Source organism: Carcharodon carcharias, chromosome 17, assembly GCF_017639515.1.
Source record: "Carcharodon carcharias isolate sCarCar2 chromosome 17, sCarCar2.pri, whole genome shotgun sequence".
NCBI classification, from domain to species: domain Eukaryota; kingdom Metazoa; phylum Chordata; class Chondrichthyes; order Lamniformes; family Lamnidae; genus Carcharodon; species Carcharodon carcharias.
The window spans coordinates 79619603-79638703 of record NC_054483.1 but is presented as its reverse complement, the minus strand read 5'-3'; the positions used below and the strand labels follow the sequence as shown (position 1 = coordinate 79638703).

The 19101-nt window shown below is 43.1% G+C and overlaps 1 protein-coding gene across 1 annotated transcript in view; it reads left to right on the top strand.

Moving 5' to 3' along the window:
- The window catches only part of LOC121289858 (inactive carboxypeptidase-like protein X2), a 226852-nt gene that overhangs the window by 181148 nt on the left and 26603 nt on the right, over positions 1-19101 (top strand). The gene's annotated exons all lie outside the window — the stretch shown is intronic.

Below are 19101 nucleotides of genomic sequence, written 5' to 3'. Positions count from 1 at the left end.
TGAGCAGCGATACATAGGGAAATTACAGCAAACTAAGAAGGGCCTAAATCTAACTAAACCTAAGGATTTAGTATTTATTTTAGCTGATGGAATAATGCAGATCAATGCATCAGACAATAAAGCTAACATAGGAACATATAATAATTAACATTTTTAAATACAACTGATAGTAAGCTTTCTGATAATGACCTTAGTGAAAACGCTGTAGACAGAAAAAAAATCTGTTACTATAACTTGTAAGAAATGAATCACTTCCCACAAGCTTTTAATAAAAACAGTATAGAAAATTTAAATAATCAGCACAGAAGTAGAAATGTCAGTGAAGTTTCATAGCAAACAAATCTTAGAACAAAACACCCATTATTGTTCATTTCAAATACTTCCAGTTTGAAATGTAGTGACACTTTAAAAGGAACTGAGATGTCTTGCCTCATATTGTTGTATGTCCAGGTTGTTCTTGGATAGGTGAGGGTGGCAATCCATAATGCTTGATTCCCACCCATTATTTTTGGCAGGCAGTGGAAATGTCTACCTGTCAATGGGTTGGTGTATTTAATTGAAAGGAAAATGATTTTGTCTTATAACACCCCATTTCCCTTGCTCCAGTTACATTTTCCAAAGCCAAAATCTTAAATCACTATAAATCAACCCAGCTACAAGATGCATTGTTAGTTACTGACACTCAGGTTGGTGTGTGGGTTGTTTAGACTGTTCAAGTCCGACACTTGGCATATATTCCATCAGCTTCCAATATCTCAAGATTATTTTTGCTCTGTATGACAAGTTGTCATCTCGAGAGCACAGTCACAACCTGGAAAAGGTTACCTGAAGTGTCGGTGGTGAGTCATGCCTTTGGTCGGGACTTGCATGCTTGGGTGGTGGTGAGTGTGCAACGCCATTCAACAACCCTCAAGCAATCGCCCCTCTGATTATTCCCAAGAACAGCCCCTTGACTACCAGCTTTCTAAGGGTAAGTGATAGTCCAATAAGAATGCTCTTCCTACCAATGAGTACTTAAAAATTGCAGTAAAATGGTATTCAAAAATGTATACATCCTTCTAAATGTGGCATCACCAAAAGATTTGCATGAAGCTAGGTTAAATACTTTTAACTTGTAATGGGCTAAATAGATTCTAATTGATTTGTCTTGTTGATAACATTTGGTGCCACTTCCTTCAATGAGTAGTCAATAATCATATTCTTGTATTTTCAGCTTTTTCGTTGAACGCCCTTTCGGTGGGTACACACCACTCCTGTTTGTTATTGCAAAATACACCACATGACATACGTCCACACTAAAATTCATTTTCATTCTGAGAATGCACAGTGGTAGAAGTTATACTTCAGCTATATAAAGCCCTAGTTAGACCGCACCTGGAGTATTGTGAGCAATTCTTGGCACCACACATTAGGAAGGATGTATTGATTTTGGAGGGAGTGCAGCATTGATTTACCAGAACGATACCCGAACTCTAAGGGTTAAATTGCGAAGTGAGATTACACAAACTAGGGTTGTATTCTCTAGAGTTTAAGAGAGTTAAGGGGTGATTTGATCAAAGTTCTTAAGATTTTAAGGGGAACAGATAAGGTAGACAATTCTGCTGGTTAGAGGGTCTAGGATTGAGGAAATAGTCTAAAAATTAGAGCCAGACCTTTTCAGCAGTGAAATTAGAAAACCCTTCTACACACATCCTTGTAGAAGTTTGGAACTTTTTTCTGCGAATGGCAATTGATGCTAAGCCAATTATTAATTTTAAGTCTGAAATTGTTAGATTTATGTTAATTAATGATATTAAGGTGGAGTTATGCTGCAGATTAGCTGTGATCTCATTGCATGGTGGAACAGGCTTGAGAGGCTAAATGGCTTCTTCCTGTTCCTATGTGCCTTAGCTTTTTTACTATGAATTCACATATCTTTTTAATGCTATCTCATCATTTAGACTCTCAGATTTATCAGCAAATATTATAATGCTACAAAATATTCTCCAAATCATTTGATCTGTGCATACAAAGACTGTTGAATCCCTTTAATTGCTGCCATGCACACAGCTTTTTTCAATTTATCACCTTCTGCTACCTTCTGCTATCAAGCTCAACTGCAATCAAACAATAATTTCTCATTAATTTCATAAGTATTGGCCTCATTTAAATACATCACATTTAGACCAAAATCAGCTGCTCATCTACAAACTTATTTGCCAGTCTCAAGGTTTCAATAGATTTGATGAGGCATGGTTTATTGTTTTTACATGCTGACTATTTCTTTTGGCCTTTGTGCTCTTTAAACATGCATTGATAATATACTATATATTGCTGCAGAGTATTTTCCAGACAATGGGCATCAGGTTAAGTGACCTACAATTTCCAGGTTCATGTCTCTCTTCTGTCTGAGCATTTTGGTTAGCTTTGCTCTTTCCCATTCTCTAATTTACTGATTTGCTTGAGTCTTACTTATCTCTTTTGTCATTTCTTTGAGAAGTTGAGGGTGTGCTGCTAGTCTGCTTGGCTTTTAGATATTTAATTTAATATTTTGCAGTGACTCCTATTGCTTTATTGAAATAGAATCATATGATGGGACTTCTGTAACTATAAGTGTTTGTGAAACATGGAGATGCCACAGTAAGAATAGCAACAACATATCCACTTTGTGTGTGAGTGGAAGTTAGAAATAATTTTCAAAGCTAGCTGTCTACTGGGAACTTTAATTATATGCAAAGAACAGATATGACAGATGCTATCAAACTTGTATTATTGAGTCTGAGATTATTGATTTGGAATAAGTTATATTAATATTAAATCCAACCATAATGCACATGCATTTTACAGCTGAGATCTTGCAGCAGTTCTTGAGAATGAAAACAAAGTAATTTGAGTCGCTATAATAAATGACAGCTGGCAACTAATTCTGAAAAAAGGTTTATTTGTATTCTGAACGTTACATAGCAAAACATTTCCCAACATCAAATTATCATTAAAAACATTTCAGAATGCGGGGCAGTGGTGAAATTGATGTTGGGTGTTAAGCCAAAAGGGGAGCTAGTGAATTGACAGCCCAGGTTAGACTATTCCCATTCACTTTCCAGCGACCATTTTTTTTTGTTCCTGTTGGATCAGTTTCACCCATATAAAAGCAAAATAGTGCAGATGCTGGAGATCTGAAATAAAAGCAGATGATGTTGGAACATTCAGTGGGTCTGGCATCATTGTAGAGAGAGAAGCAGAACTAACGTTTTGAGTCTGTATGGCTCTTCTTCAGAACCGATTTTGATCTCAAAACATTAACTCTGTTTCTCTCTCCACAGATGTTGTCAGACCTGCTGAGTTTGCCAGCACTTTTTGTTTTTATTTTCATTTCATCCCATGTTGTATTTGCATCTCATCTCCACCATTGCTACAATTGTGGGTTGCATCTTTCATGTCAAAAGTTTCTCCCTTCAGTTCTTAACTCTTTCCAAGACATGAATACCTTGCAAAGCTTATCTAACACCATTCCTTTGTTAATGGGTAGGTTACAAGAGAAAGGGTGTCATCTAGTTGGTGATCCTTTTGCAACACTAACCTCCATCGTCTCTCCCTATCACAACCCTTTTAGCCTTATTTTATTGGTGTTACTATGGTTAATATTCTTTTGGTTCTCCTCATCCAAAACTGAAAATATGCTTCATGCTGTTTTCCCTCCCTGCATACTCATTATCAAAAGACAAAAACTGTGGCTCAAATTTCTGGAGGTCCACTCCATTGGTACGATGTGGTGGAGTGCAACCTCATCTGCCTCAACTCTATATTGGAATTCCAGACCCAAATCCTGGCACTAAACTGTTGGATATGGCTGAGGTAAGCCACTTTCATCTGTATGGATATGTTCCCCAAACTGCCAGTGGAATGCTGGAGTTGTGCCACATTGGCAAAAAGGAGGCATGATAAGATCCTAAGAAATGTGTCCTGTCCATTTCTTCTGCTGCTAATGGAGCAGGTGAGCCTCAGGAAATGCTAGTTTCCTAATAAACGTCTGGAGCCTTTTTTTCTTAACCAGCCTTCACAGAGCTAACATCGCCCCTCAGCGCTAAACGCCATCCCATCTAACTTCTCAGCACTATAATGTACAGTACACCACCCTTTCCTAAGGCTCTGTACATCAGTACAATCATTGCCATCATTTCCTTTCCTCAGAAGTCTACTGTTAACACTCCACAATTTTTTTCATGTGCTATTCGATCTTCAGTCTCTTTTTCTCAGCTTGATTGGCACCCCATCCACCAACCTAAAAATCCACTCCCTCCACTACCAATGCACAATGGTAGCAGCGCATACTATCTACAAGATGCACTGCAGCAGCTCACCAAGGCTCCTTCAGCAGTACCTTTCAAACCCATGACCTCTGCCACCTAGAAGGACGAGGACAGCAGACACATTAGAACACCACCACCTGCAAGTTCCCCTCCAAGCTACACACTATCCTGACTTGGAACTATATTGCTGTTCCTTTAATAATATTGGCTTAAAGCCTTGGAACACTCTTCCTGACAGCACTGTGAGTGTACCTGCACCATGTTGACTCCAGCGGTTGAAGAAGCTGGCTCACCATCACCTTCACAAGGGCAATTAGGGATGGGCAACAAATGCTGGCCTTGCCATTGATGCCCACATTCCATGAAAGAATAAAAAGTGCTGTGTATTTTCTACACCACCTAAATGCATGCCCTTTCTGCCCTGCCTGAAGCCTTTTAGCCTGGTTTCTGCCTGTCCACACAGAGACCTTCTTGATCAAGGTCAACAACATCATGTATGATGGTAACCATGGGCTTGATTTTCATCCTCAAGGTAGGTATCAAGGGTTGCAAAAATTCCCAGCTTGGCCCACCCTCCTTGGGAGAAAGTGCCCACAAGGCCAGGATTTTCATTTTGTTGTGGGTGGGGGGTGGGGGGGAGCTGGGTGGTGCAGTGGTCGGGGGGGGTCGGGTAGGGTGCAGATGCAAGCCCAGGTGACCTGGGAAAAAATTCAGAGATAGCCACAGGATGCAGAGACGGGCTGTTTAAAAGGTCAGCCTTGGAGCTCTGGGACTTCATCCCAGTTATAATGAAAACAAAAAGATCCTCCGGTCCTCACTCCACATGCTCCCACATCCCCCATTCATTCCCCATGCCTCATCCATGCCACCTCATACCCCCGACACATCCCCTATGGTCCCTCATGCCTCACACATGCCAACGTAAGCCCCCCCACTCACCTCCTATGGCCCTTATGCCTCCCAGTCCAAGCTATGGCATTTCCATGTCCATTCACCCTCTATCTACTGTATGGAAGCAATGAATGCTATAGTGAAAGTAGGTTGTGTAAAAAAAATGCTATAAAAAGCAGACATTCATTGATAACTTCCCGCTTTCTTTAAAATCTCCTCCTTAAAACAGCCCAATAGGAGTGTCAATCATCTAGACCCTTTAAAGTATCAACAGCAGAAACTGCACACACTTGTAACCTCTTTGTCTTGTGTAAGTAAACATTGTGAAATTGACAGAAGAGATCAGAGAGCCAGAGCTGTCAATCAAGCAATGTTTTCCCTGGGGCCCAGGTATTTCAACAGGCTAATGGATTTCTGGGCTCTCAGCCAAGAATACATAATGAGGCTTGAGGGGCAAAAGGAGTTCTTTGGGAAGCATACATTGCCATGGGGACATGACAGGTTATTGGGGTTGTTTGAGGGGCATACTTTGGCTTGGTGGGATGAATGGCCATAGGGGTTGGGCGTGGGTTACACATTGGCATGGGAGGCATGAGGAGCACCTTTTGAACTTACCTTTCAAAAGATTCCCGCATGTAAACTATGGCTCATGACACCTCTGGGCTGCCATGTACCATGACTCTTTGGAAAGCTGGCCTGACACCATGAAAATTGTAGATGACTAGAGCATGCTTATCCCCACAATGGAGTCAGCCAGGTCAGGAGTGTAGTGTGCAGGCTCATGACTTGAACCTAGCCATGCCCTTAAAAGGCACTTCTGAAAATTGGAAAGCCCAGGAATTGGGTCAGGAATCCCGGAATCAGGACTCCCCTCTGCCATTTTTAAAGGTCTCCCAAGTCAACCCGAATCCATGAAAATCCAGACCTATGTCTTTAAATCCCACCTTGTCCCACTTAATCTCTCTGTGGATAACCATTTCGACTTCTTCACTGTGTCCTCTCTGATTTCCTTCCATTACATTGCTCACATTTGATTCCACTCCTACCTGTCCCAAAATAACCTTTACATTTTTTTTTCTAATGTTATTTCCTCTCATTCCTAAGGGTTCATGCTTAGAAATCTCCTTTTTCCTTTCACCTGCATGCTGTCTTTTCCCCCATAGGCATTGGTCATTTTCCACCTATGTGGTGAAGCCACTGAGGTCTATCTCACCACTCTTGAAGACGTAATCTGCGCTCCAGCACTCCTATGCTGTTTGACTGAACTGTATTAAGTCATGGACAAGCAGCAACTTTACCTTATGTATCAGCAAGGCTGACACCACCTTGTCTGGCTTCATCCAAGATCTCTGCACTCAAGCTCCAAATACCTTCCCCCTAGCTGCCTACTTGTTCTGGCCAGTTAGTTGATGTGCAATCTGTGTCTTTTGTGACCCTGAGCTGGCCTTCCTATTTATTCTGCACATCACCTGCCTCTACCTTTATCTCATCACTATGGCAGTTGAAATCCTCGTCTTATATTTTTCATCTCTACCCTCGACTTTTTGAACATTCTCCTCACCACCCATCCAAGTTTCACCCTACTCAAATTCCAGAGTTCTGATGTCCACATCTTTTTGCATACTAAATCCTGCACTCCTATAATACATGCTGCCCAATCACCCAACAATAGCGAATTCAAAATCTTTGTTTTCAGTTGCAAGTTTCCTCATGGCATCACCATTCCACATCTCTGAAACTCCTGCAGACCGATGTCAACATATATCATAATTTTTTCTGTATCTGGCCTCTTTCCTACCATCCCATCCCTCTACTCCACTATCAGTGAAAGAGCAGTCAGCTGTTTTGGCCTCATAGTCTAAAATATTCTCCCTAAGCTATTTTCTCCATGTCTTCTCTTCTTCAAGACCCTCCTCAAAACCTGGCTTCAAGCATTTCCCTCCCGCTTCTATTAGTATCTATTTTTGCCTTTTGTGAAGCATATGGGACCTTTAGCTTGTTCAAGGCCACTACGAATACAAGCATTTGACATTGTTCAAACTACACCAGGAACTACTTGTGAAATATTTTTACTGTGACAATCAAACAATTGTTGGAACCATTAACCATGACTATATAAAAACAAAAGGTGCTGGAAATACTCAGCAAGTCAGGCAGTGTCTGCACAAGCCCCACAACGGGCAGAAAATTCTCCTCTTGGATAAGTTGCCGCTTGTTGTTGATTTTACCTCTTTCTTAAATTCGGAGACCTAGAATTACAATTGATGCAATCTCACACTAAATCTAACACATTTAGTGAGAATTTTAAACAAAACATTTTCAATTAAAGCACACATTTACCCCACTGGTGGTCAATCTGAGATGACCATAGGAGTTATCTTTGACCAGGGTCTTCCTGCTTGGTTGCCCAGGACTCTTCTCGTTGATATCTATCTTCTGCTTTCTTTTTGGAATGCTCCTGTTCGGGATACTTCAGGGGTTTACATATAGAATACAGTTTTTGAAAAAGCTCATGCATATCCTTCTTTTGGATACAGATTGGTTAGTTGGGTGAATGATCAGCTGTTGGTTGGTTAGTTTATCCCCAATTTATCTCCCAATGGCTTAACCATATAAGGAACTCTTCTTGTCCCACTGCGATTACCTATAGGTTTCAATCAGCCTCCACTGATTTCAACCAGTTTGCTGCGATTAACAATTCTATTCAATTCAAATTGTTCTATTCGATTCAGCAGTATCCCTGCAATTAACAAGTATCCGTGTAAACAGCAAGTATTGCACTGATCCAGTTTCCACATAACAAACATTGCTCTGACCTCATAGTCAGTCCCTTAACCCTTTCCTTACATGCCATTCTGAATGATTGCAGCAACGTCCTCCCATTCATTAATGTCAATGTTTCCGTGTTTCAGGGAGAGCTTCAGAGTATCTTTGAAGAAGGGTAGATAAGCCATTAGATGTAGTATACTCGAACTTTCAAAAGGCATTTAATAAGATGACACACAAAAGGTTAATACGCAAGGTAAGGACTCATGTAGTTTGAGGTGATATATTAGCATGGATGGAGGATTGGTTAAGGGACAGGAAGCAGAGATGAGGGATAAATGGGCATTTTAAAGTTGGCAAGCTGTGACTAGTGGAGTGTGGCAAAGATCAGTACTTGGACCTCAGCTGTTTACAAAATGTGTTAGTGACTTACACGAAGACACTGAGACTTATGTATCCAAGTTTGCTGACAACATGATGCTAGGGAGAATGTAACCTGTGAGGACGATTCATAGAGGCTGCAAAGGAATATAGACAGGTTAAGTAAGTGGGAACAAAAGGCAGATGGAGCATAATATGGGGAAGTGTGAGGCTATTCACTTTTATAGTTAGGATAGAAAAGCAGAATATTTCTTAAAAAGCATGAACCTTCTAAATGTTGCTGTTCAGAGAGGCAGTGGCCCAGAGGCGATGATTTAGTCGTATTGTTGTCGGATGAGTAATTACCCAAGGTAATGCTGTGGGGACCTGGGTTTGAATCCCATCACGGCAGATGGTGGAATTTGAATTCAATTTTAAAAACCTGGAAATAAAAGTGTAATGATGACCATGAAATGATTGTCGATTGCTGTAAAAACCCATCTGGTTCACTAATGCCCTTTAGGGAAGGAAATCTGTTTTGCCTTACCTGGCCTGGCCTACACATGACTCCAGACCCACAGCATAGCATCAGTTCAAGTATAGGCAGGGAAACCTCCTGCTGATTACCATGTACTGCCCGCTCTCACCTGATGAATCAGTGCTCCTCCATATTAAACATCACTTGGAGAAAGCACTGAGGGCATTCCCTCAAGAGTGCAGAATGCACTCTGGGTGGAGGACAACAATGTCCATCATCAAGAGTGACTCGGTAGCACACCACTGACTGGGCTGGCTGGAGTCCTAAATGACATAGCTGGGTCTGGTGAGGGAACCAACAAGAGGGGAAAACATACTTAACCACATCCTCAACAACCTGCCTGCCGCAGATGCATCTGTCCATGACAGTATTGATAAGAGTGACCACTGCACAGTTGTTGTGGAGACGAAGTCCTGCCATCACATTGAGGATACCCTCCATTGTGTTAAACCGTGCTAAATGAGATAGATTTCGTACAGATCTAGCAACTCAAGACTGGGCATCCATAAGGTGCTGTGGGACATCAGCAGTAGCAGAATTGTACTCGAACACAATCTGTAATCTCATGACCTGGCATATCCCCAGTCTACCATTACCATCAAGCAAGGGGATCAACCGAGGTTGAATGAAAAGTGCAGGAGGGCATGCCAGGAGCAGCACCAGGCATACCTAAAAATGCTGTGTCAACCTGGTGAAGCTATAACACAGGATTATTTGCATGCCAAACAGCATAAGCAGCAAGTGATAGACAGAGCTAAACAATCCCATAACCAACAGATCAGATCTAAGCTCTGTAGTCCTGCTATATCCAGTCGTAAATGGTGATGGACAATTAAACAACTGACTGGAGGAGGAGGCTTCACAAATATTCCCATCCTCAATGATAGAGGAGCCCAGAACATCAGTGCAAAATATAAGGCTACAATCTTCAGCCAGGAGTGTTGAGTAGATGATCCATCTCAGCCTCCTCCGGAAGTCCTCAGCATCACAGATGCCAGTGTTCAGCCAATTTGATTCACTCCACGTGATATCATGAATTGACTGAAGGCACTGGATACTACAAAGGCTGTGGGCCCTGACAATATTCTGGCAATAGAACTGAAGACTTGTGCTCCACAACTTGCTGCACCCCTAGCCAAGCTCTTCCAGTTACAACAGTCGGCTACAACACTGGCATCTACCCAGCTATGTGGAAAATTGCCAAGGTATGTCCTGTACAAAAAAGCAGGACAAATTCAAACTGGCCAATTACCGCCCCATCAGTCTACTCTCCATTATCAGTAAAGTAATGGAAGGGGTCAGCAACAGTGCTATCAAGTGGCACTTGCTCAGCAATAACCTGCTCCTTGATGCCCACTTTGGGGTCTGCCAATGCCACTCAGCTCCTGACCTCATTACAGCCTTGGTTCAAACGTGGACAAAAGAGCTGAACTACTAAGGTGAAGTGAAAGTGACTGCCCTTGACATGAAGGCTGCATTTGACTGAGTGTGGCATCAAGGAGCCCTAGCAAAACTGGAGTCAATGGGAATCAGGGGGAAAACTCTCCGCTGGTTGAAGTCAAACCTAGCAAAAAGGAAAATGGTTGTGGTTGTTAGAGGTCAGTCGTCTCAGCTCCAGGACATCACTGCAGGAGTTCCTCAGGGTAGTGTCCTCGGTCCAACCATCTTCAGCTGCTTCACCAATGACCTTCCTTCCATCATAAGGTCAGAAGTGGGGATGTTTGCTGATGATTGCACAATTTTCAGCACCATTCATGATTCCTCAAGTACTGAAGCACTCCATATCCAAATGCAGCAAGACCTGGATAACTTCCAAGATTGGGCTGACAAGTGGCGTATAACATTCGTGCCACACAAGTGTCAGGCAATGACCATCTCTAACAAGAGAGAATCCAACCATTACCCTTTGGTGTTCAATGGCATTATCGTTGCTGAATCCCCCACCATCAACAGCCTGGGAGGGTACCATTGACCAGAAATTGATCTGGACCAGCCATATAAATACCGTGGGTACGAGAACAGGTCAGAGGCTAGGCATTGTATAATGAGTAACTTACCTCCTGCTCCACAAAGCCTGTCCACCATCTACAAGGCACAAGTCAGGTGTGTGATGGAATACTCCCCGCTTGCCTGAATGAGTACAGTCCCACAACTCTCAAGAAGCTTGAAACTGTCCAGGACAAAGCAGCCTAATTGATTGGCACCACATCCACAAACATTCACTTGCTCCAACATCAATGCTCAGTGGTAGCAGTGTGTACCATCTACAAGATGTGCTTCAGAAACTCACCAAGGCTCCGTAGACAGTTCCTTCCAAACCCACAACCATTGCCATCTAGAAGAACAAGGGCAACAGATGGATGGGAACACCACCACCCTCCAAGGCACTTACCATCCTTACTTGGAAATATATCGCTGTTCCTTCATGTCGCTGGGTCAAAATCCTGGAACTCCCTTCCTAACAGCACTGTGGGCGTACCTACACAACATGGACTGCACCAGTTCAAGAAATCAGCTCACCACCACCTTCTCAAGGGAAATTAGGGATGGGCAATAAATGCTGACAGAGCCAGCGAAGCGCACATCCCATGAATGAATAAAAACATCATCCAGTTCCTGGATAGTTGTAGACTGGACATACACCACCCTCAACCCCCTCCCCGCAAGATTCACTGCAGGACCACTCAGAAGTGCCAACACAATGACTCAATGGGAATTGCCGAGGGACCTACCGATGAAGTCTCTGACTTTGGACATTTCCAACTTGCTTACCTGGATAGTTACGCAGGAAATGTTAGATAAACTAAAACCTAGTCTAACACCTGGTTAACTATACAACTAACCCCTAATCGCTTACACTGACCCCACCCTTAACTACCCCTTTGGCCCTCCTGACTAATCCCCCAACTACCCCTACACCGCCCAATGGTCCCTGATCGTCCAGCTCCACCCCGACTCCCCAACTCCCCTGGCCCAACCTGACTTGTCCCACCCCCTGACGACAACCCCAATGGCGCCTCCCCAAGCCAACCTGATTTGCTACTGCCACCCAACTAGCCCCCCATCCCCCAAAGCCCCCGACCCTCTGATTGCCCCCCAACTAACCCCCTGACCCCTGAATCCCCCCACTCCCCAACAAACTCCCTGACCCAACCTCACTATCTTACCCACCTACCCTCCTACCCCCTTACCCACTTACCTTACCCCTCACTACTCACCTTACTCACCTTAACATCATCCACCCTACCCACTCACCTATTATCTTACCTACGCTACCCCCATGCTGACTTACCTTACCCACCTTACCCCCTCACCCACCCTATCTCCTCACCTTACTTTACCTACTTTACCCCCTCACACACCCTACCCCCTCACCCACTTACTTTGCCCACCCTATTCCCTCACCCACTCACCTTATCCACCTTACTACCTCACCCACCCTTGCCCGTCACCCACTTACCTTACTCACCCTACCCACTCACCCGCTGGGGAGACGGTAGCAGAGTGATATTCTCACTGACTAGTATTCCAGAAATCCAGGTTACTGCTCTAGGGTTCCAGGTTTGAATCCCACCACAGCCGATGGTGAAATTTTAATTCAATAAAAATCATTTGAATTCAGTCAAAATAACAACCATGAAACCATTGTCATAAAATAGGGGCTCCAGCCCGGAATGGAAGGCCTTAGTATACTTGTACAAAGAAAACAGAGAGTTAGCCTACTGGCAGAGAAGCAATTAGGAAGGCAAAGGCTATGTTGGTCTTTATTCCAAAAGGGATTAGAGTACAAGAATAAGGAAGTTTTGTTACAATTGTATAGGGCTTTGGTGAGACCACACCTGGAGCACTGTGCACAGTTTTGGTATCTATATTCATGGAAGGATATACTTGCATTCACTAGATTGGGTCCTGTTATAAGGGAGTTGTCTTCTGGTGAGAGACTGAGTAAATTGAGCCTATATTCTCTGGAATTTAGAAAAATTAGACCTGATCACTTTGAAACATGCAAGATTCTGAGGGAGCTTGATAGGGTAGACACTGGGAGGTTGTTCCCCCTGCCTAAGAAATCTAGAATATGGGGGCACAATCTCAGGGTAAGAGATTGTTTAGAACTGAGATGAGGAGAAATTTCTTCACTCAGTGGGTCATGAATCTTTGGAGTTCTCTATACCAGGGGTGGCGGATGTTCCATTGTCGAGTATATTCAGGGCTGATGTAGACAGATTTTTGGTCTTTCAGGGAATCGAGACGTATGGGGAGCTGGCAGCAAACTGGATATGAGGCAGAAGGATCAACCATGATTGTATTTAATAGTGAAGCAGGCTTGAGGGACCGTATGGTCTACAGATGCTCCTTGTTCTTTGCAACATCTGTGGAGAGAGAAACAGGGTTAATGTTTCGGGCTGATGACCTTTCGACCTTTGGCCAAATTATCAATGGGCAGAACTTTTACCTTGTCGGGCGGGTGCGGCGGGCGGGCCCAAGAGCAGCCGCACAATGGACCATTGCCCATGTTCAGGCCCCACCCGCAATTTCACACTGCCTGGCCAATTAGCGGCCAATTAACGGCCAGCCAGTGTGAAACGTGCACTGCTAACCTCAGTTCTGCCAGGGCGGGGAGGGGGGCGGGGGGGTGTGGGGGGGGGGGGGGGGGGGGGGGGGGGTGGTGGGGGGTGGGGGGGGGGGTGGAGAAGGGAGAGGTGTAGTGAGGTAGGGGCAGGTGGGAGGAGGGCGAGTGCAGAAGTCAGTACATATGTATGGGTGCGCTTACAGAAAGCTCCCTGAAGGTGCAGAGCTCCCTCAGAGAACTGAAGATTTTTCACGTTAAAAATAATGTTGTCAAAAAAAAGAAAACCTGCCCCCTCATGTGACCGTGACACATGAGCAGGGACATGTTGAAAATGAGTTGTAAAAATTTTAATTTTATTATTAATTAATATCGGAAACCTCATCCCACCCATGGATACGATTTCCTCAATAACCCAAAGGTTGCTTGACCTATTCGCCCACCCCCCAACCGTAAGGTTGGACGGGCAGGGAAAAATTAATTAATGGGCTTAACAGCCCTCTTAATTGTTGGCGGGGGGCACTGCCAACTCCTGCATATGCCCACTAACCAAAATATTGCATGAGTGCGTGATGACGTTGGGACGCTCGCCCAACGTCATCGCACACTATTTTTCTCCAATCAGATCAGGCTCGTGCCTGCCCGATGAGGGAAAAATTCTGCCCACTGTTGCGTTTTACTACTGTTAGCTTTTTAAACTATTTCTCACCACACTTGATATTTTTAATAAATATTTTTTAAATATTATTGGCATGGAATTGCATCACGTTCAAATTGCTGGAATTAGTTTTCATTCTAATTTCTATTTAACGAGAAAGTACAAATAACAAGTATTCTAAATCCACGCCACATAATAACCAGGGAATCAGAATTCAGACTAGCTTTAGCTGTGCTGGAACTGCACCAAAAGGAAGCGTGCCATGAGGAGTGGTGCCACAATCAACCTTTCCACTAGTAGCTGTGCCAAATGGAAACACACCATGAGGAATGGCCTCATGAGGAACAGCGCCATGAGCAACCATACTTAACCACCCCCCAAGGAAGCATGCTACAGGGAAATGCACCATTAGCAAGCATGCCATGAACTATGCCTCAAGGGACTGTGCAAGGAGAAACCATGCCAAGAGTTACAGCACATAAGAAACTATGCCACAAGGGGCCACATGCCATTAAGTATATCTGTTTTAACTTCTTTCCAGGATCAACTTTGCATTCTTTACATAATTAAATTTTTAATATATGTTATAAACAGAATAAACGTTGAAAGCCTATGGGATGTGATATATAGCCCAATGCAGACACTGAATGTAAATCAGTTGTTCTATCATAGCTCATGATTTATCAGGCTGGTCCACTAGTAGATAATAAATGTCTCGTGGCTTTCATAATGCAGCTTTGACATTAATATATCCTCCCATCCTTTAACATCTGTTGTTGAAATAATTTTCTGAGAAAGAGTAGAGGATATCTAATGGACACGGGATTCCATGTTTATTCCATGACGGGAGGCGTTACTATGTGATTGATGGATACTAACATAAGAATACTTTAGAGATATACCTTATGAAAATAATAATTTTGTTAAGAGAGAAAAAATAATTTGCATTTATGCACAACTTTTCACATTCTCAGGACATCCCAACGTGCTTTTACTCCCAGTGGATTACCTTTTGTAAAGTGTAATCGGTGATATGAATTGCAAATTTCCCAGAGCTCAGTGATTAAACACTGCATAGCATCACATTGTGCAATACACACTAGGGAGCTCCTAAATTTGGCCCTCGGCTTGTGCTAAATAAGGTGGTCTCAGCCAACGTAGCAGTTCTGGAACTAAAATGGCTTGGCATCCCTTGTCTAAAACACAGGGAAATCTGCGGGTACTTCTATTCCCAATTATTCTGCAGTAATCACTGCTGGAAAGCAATTTGTGTGGTTATCAGCTGAAGATAGTGTCATCCACAACTGAATAGCCTAGCAGCCCTCACTACATAAACTCGCACATGAATAATAACCATTCGGGCAAGGCCCCAGATGGCTGCTATCACCCTTGATACTATACACAAGTCAGAGGTGAGAGGAAAGGAGACATTTTGGGGGAGAAATGGGCATTTCATTGTTCCATATGGTATGTTCTCAAGAAATGGATAATAATTTCACTGTTTAATGCAAAGTAATTTACAACAGTGACAGAAAATAAACAATGACTAGACAGAGGTGATTTACAGAGATAGATGTGGTTCAGGTCTCTACTTCATGTACAAATCAAAAATAATGATGATTCCCATTCATGTAATTTATCACATAGCCCTGCCATTTTACATTAAATGCATAAAATACTTTTGCTTCACATGGTTCATGAAAAATAGTGGCGTTTTGTAAATTAACTGTACAGGAACAGATGTTTTTGTAGATTATGTTATGCCACAGATGTGATATAATATAAAACTGATATTGGCAACATCACATTATATAAAGCTTTGAATAGTGGCTTACATGGTTATTTAGTACAGATTGTAATATAAATTGTCAATAGAATGAAATAATAATACACAAATGTGAATTATGAGTTGACATTCTAGAATTAATTTATAGATCACTCTCAGTGATTATAGTGTTTAATTTCTGTTTATAGAATCAACAGAATGGTCTGGAATTTCCTCAATCTAATTCACACCATAATTGCACCATTATTTACATGTTGCTCTCAGTGATTGCTCTGACAGGAAGTTACACACCAGTTCCCTACAGAGCTCACTTGTTTATGCTGGAATAGAAATACCAATATAAAACAAATCGAACTTTAGTATGACCAGGAGAGCTTCCACAATATAAAAGTGTTCTACAAAGACCATTCTTCATTGGCATGCTTGGAAGTAGAAGGTAAAAGTGCCAGCTGCTGCTTCTCTCATTCCTTTTTTTTAAATTTCTATTCTCAGTTGAGTAGAAATTGGACCTCATTACCCTATTATGCAAGGGTAAGACAGGTGCCACAAGGCCCATTTTTGAGGCTAAACATCCTACGACCAAAGGATGCCTCAAAAACATTTGAGCCACGATTGAATTGGACTATTTTTCACTTGGTGGTTGCCTAAAACAAGCACTAGGTCCTATAAATGTCTATATTCTGGGTCAAGTACATGTTTGAAGACCTCTAACAAATGCTAATAAAATGAGCAGTAAGATGTTTTGTACCTTGGAGATATGCAGAGATGATACATGCCAAGTTCTATGTGTGAACAGAACTTTATTATAAAAGATTTTTTTAAATGGCTACAGTCACAAGCTTCCAGTTGCTTTCAGCTTCCCTTCCTCTATAACCACACCTACAGGCTTGACTAACAGCACCCAGCAAAGAGAAAAGTCAGTGGACACACGCAACCAAACACTGAACAATTGAACACAAGCAGGGCTGTTGTTGGACCTACACAATTCAAGGTTTTTAAATGTTCACTGACTTTAGGTTTTGATCTTTTTAAAATTAAAATGCTCTATCATGCTATGATATCAAATGCTGTCCTGATGGTGAGTGCAGTAAATCCTCTCCATCATCTCGCTCTCTTGTTGCCAACTCTAATTATGGACCTGGGACTTGCCTTACAGCTGCCGTTGGTGACATCAGTGGCCCAATACTCATGCTTGTCAAATTCATGATCTACTTGCAGAGGAGTCAGCAGCTCATGCGTAACATGGTAATAAGGACCAATTTTGAGCTGGCCTCAGGCTCTGTGTTTGAGGCGACTGTTGCCCAAAATAAAGCCTGGAGAGCTGACCATTGTGCCCATTGGACAGAAAATCAATACAGTCAGGAAGAGGACCTGTAACTTCCTTACTGACCACCTGCAAGTACTCATGGAGGAGATTCATATGAGGAGAGACTGATTTCTGGGGAACAGGACAGTCAAGCCAGCAGGATCTTGGATCATAACGCTTGTAAGGTGGTAGCACTGGCACTGAGTGCTAACTCTCTATCTCCCAAACCCAGATCAATGTGATCAGATTGAGAAAGGTAAGACACTCTGTTTCTTTCCTGTCCACCCTGAGCACTTACTCTTAAAAGCTCTTAAAGCAGCACTAATCAACTGACATTTCACACTACACTCAGCTTCAGGGCACCTCCATTGTGCTATCCTGCTGTATACATGGCTCCCTAAACATGCAGCAACTGACTAATGTATCCCTGACACATGCTTCACCAATTTGGCACCTCTAAACTTACACTGCTTGCACATCAGCTCTGCAATAACACTTCAAACACAGTTAATCAACTGCACGTCTCACAGATATTTTCTATTTCCTTGCAGGACAAGTTGGTGCACAATACCTACCAGAGACAAACCACTGGAAGGCCAATACCCAGTCTGAAAACCTTGATCCTCTTTAAGGAGAGGGCCATCTAGCTCCAGGACTGTGACCCTTGCAGATCCAGTCCAGCAGCAGAAAGCAATTGAGAAAAAGGGGAACAGCTCAAAGAGAAGGAAGGTTTGGGCCTCCATCTTTCTGAAGACCCAGATGTCAAGAAGGAAGACCAGGGCTCTATTTTACTGTCCTCTGCTGAGAGCATATCATCCTCTTCGACTTAACACCTATGTCATATGACTGACATGTTCAAAGAGCTAGTGTAGAGATTGACGGTCGGGGGTGGGTTGGGGGGGGGGTGTGGGTGGTGCAGGGTGGATGGGAGCTAGTTAACAAATGTCAGGATAGCTCATTGAGCAAGACAGAAAGCATGAGGAACCCAAAATAATGGCAAATGGGAAAGTTAAAGCCACTTCTCCACAGAGTCTGAGTAGAAGAATGCCAATTGGACTTCAGAGTTCTGGAACCCAGACATCAAGGGTCTTTCCCTCACAAGGCAAACAACATGAAAGGCAAATGTGTGCTGTGAGGATGATTTCCCAATATTTGTGATATCTCATAGAAATTGAGTGAAATGTGTAAATGTATAGCATATAACAGCTGGGTTCAGGTCTGCAGTAGCTCCCCAGGAAAGAGACATACAGGGACCATTTGAGGCTTTCACCTTCAAGTCAGCATGACTGAAGTTCTGATGACACTCAAGGACACATTGGGGGTCTCCTTTAATCCTGCTTTTCATTTGTTGGCCAATCCAGTGAGTCAGTGCTTGCAGGATTTGATGCCATCATGCCAACCATCCAGCTGATAACTGGGGTTAATGGAAGGGTAATTCTTGTAGTCCAAATGCCTGACTCTCAGTGCAGCAGGATCCACCAGAACTCTGTCCTTCTCCTGAAGACTACCATACCAGTAGCAGGCAGGAAAATGCTACCCAGGAGCAACCTCCAGAGGTACAGCCAGTTGTGATTTCATGACAGGAAGCCATTAGCCAAGGGACACCTCAGTCTCTTGACCCTTCAGTCCAGTATCAGAAGCTCAGTACGTCCCACCTTCCTGGCACTCAGGGGACTTTTTAAAAATTATTCTTTCATGGGATGTGGGCTTCGCTGGCTGGGCCAGCACTTATTACCCATCCCTAATAGCCCTTGAGAAGGTGGTGATGAGCTGCCTTCTTGAACTGCTGCAGTCCACGCGGTGTAAGTACACCCACAGTGCTGTTAGGGAGGAAGTTCCAGGATTTTGAACCAGTGACAGTGAAGGAACAGCGGCGATATATTTCCAAGTCAGGATGGTGAGTGACTTGGAAGGGAATTTGCAGGTAGTCATGTTCCCAT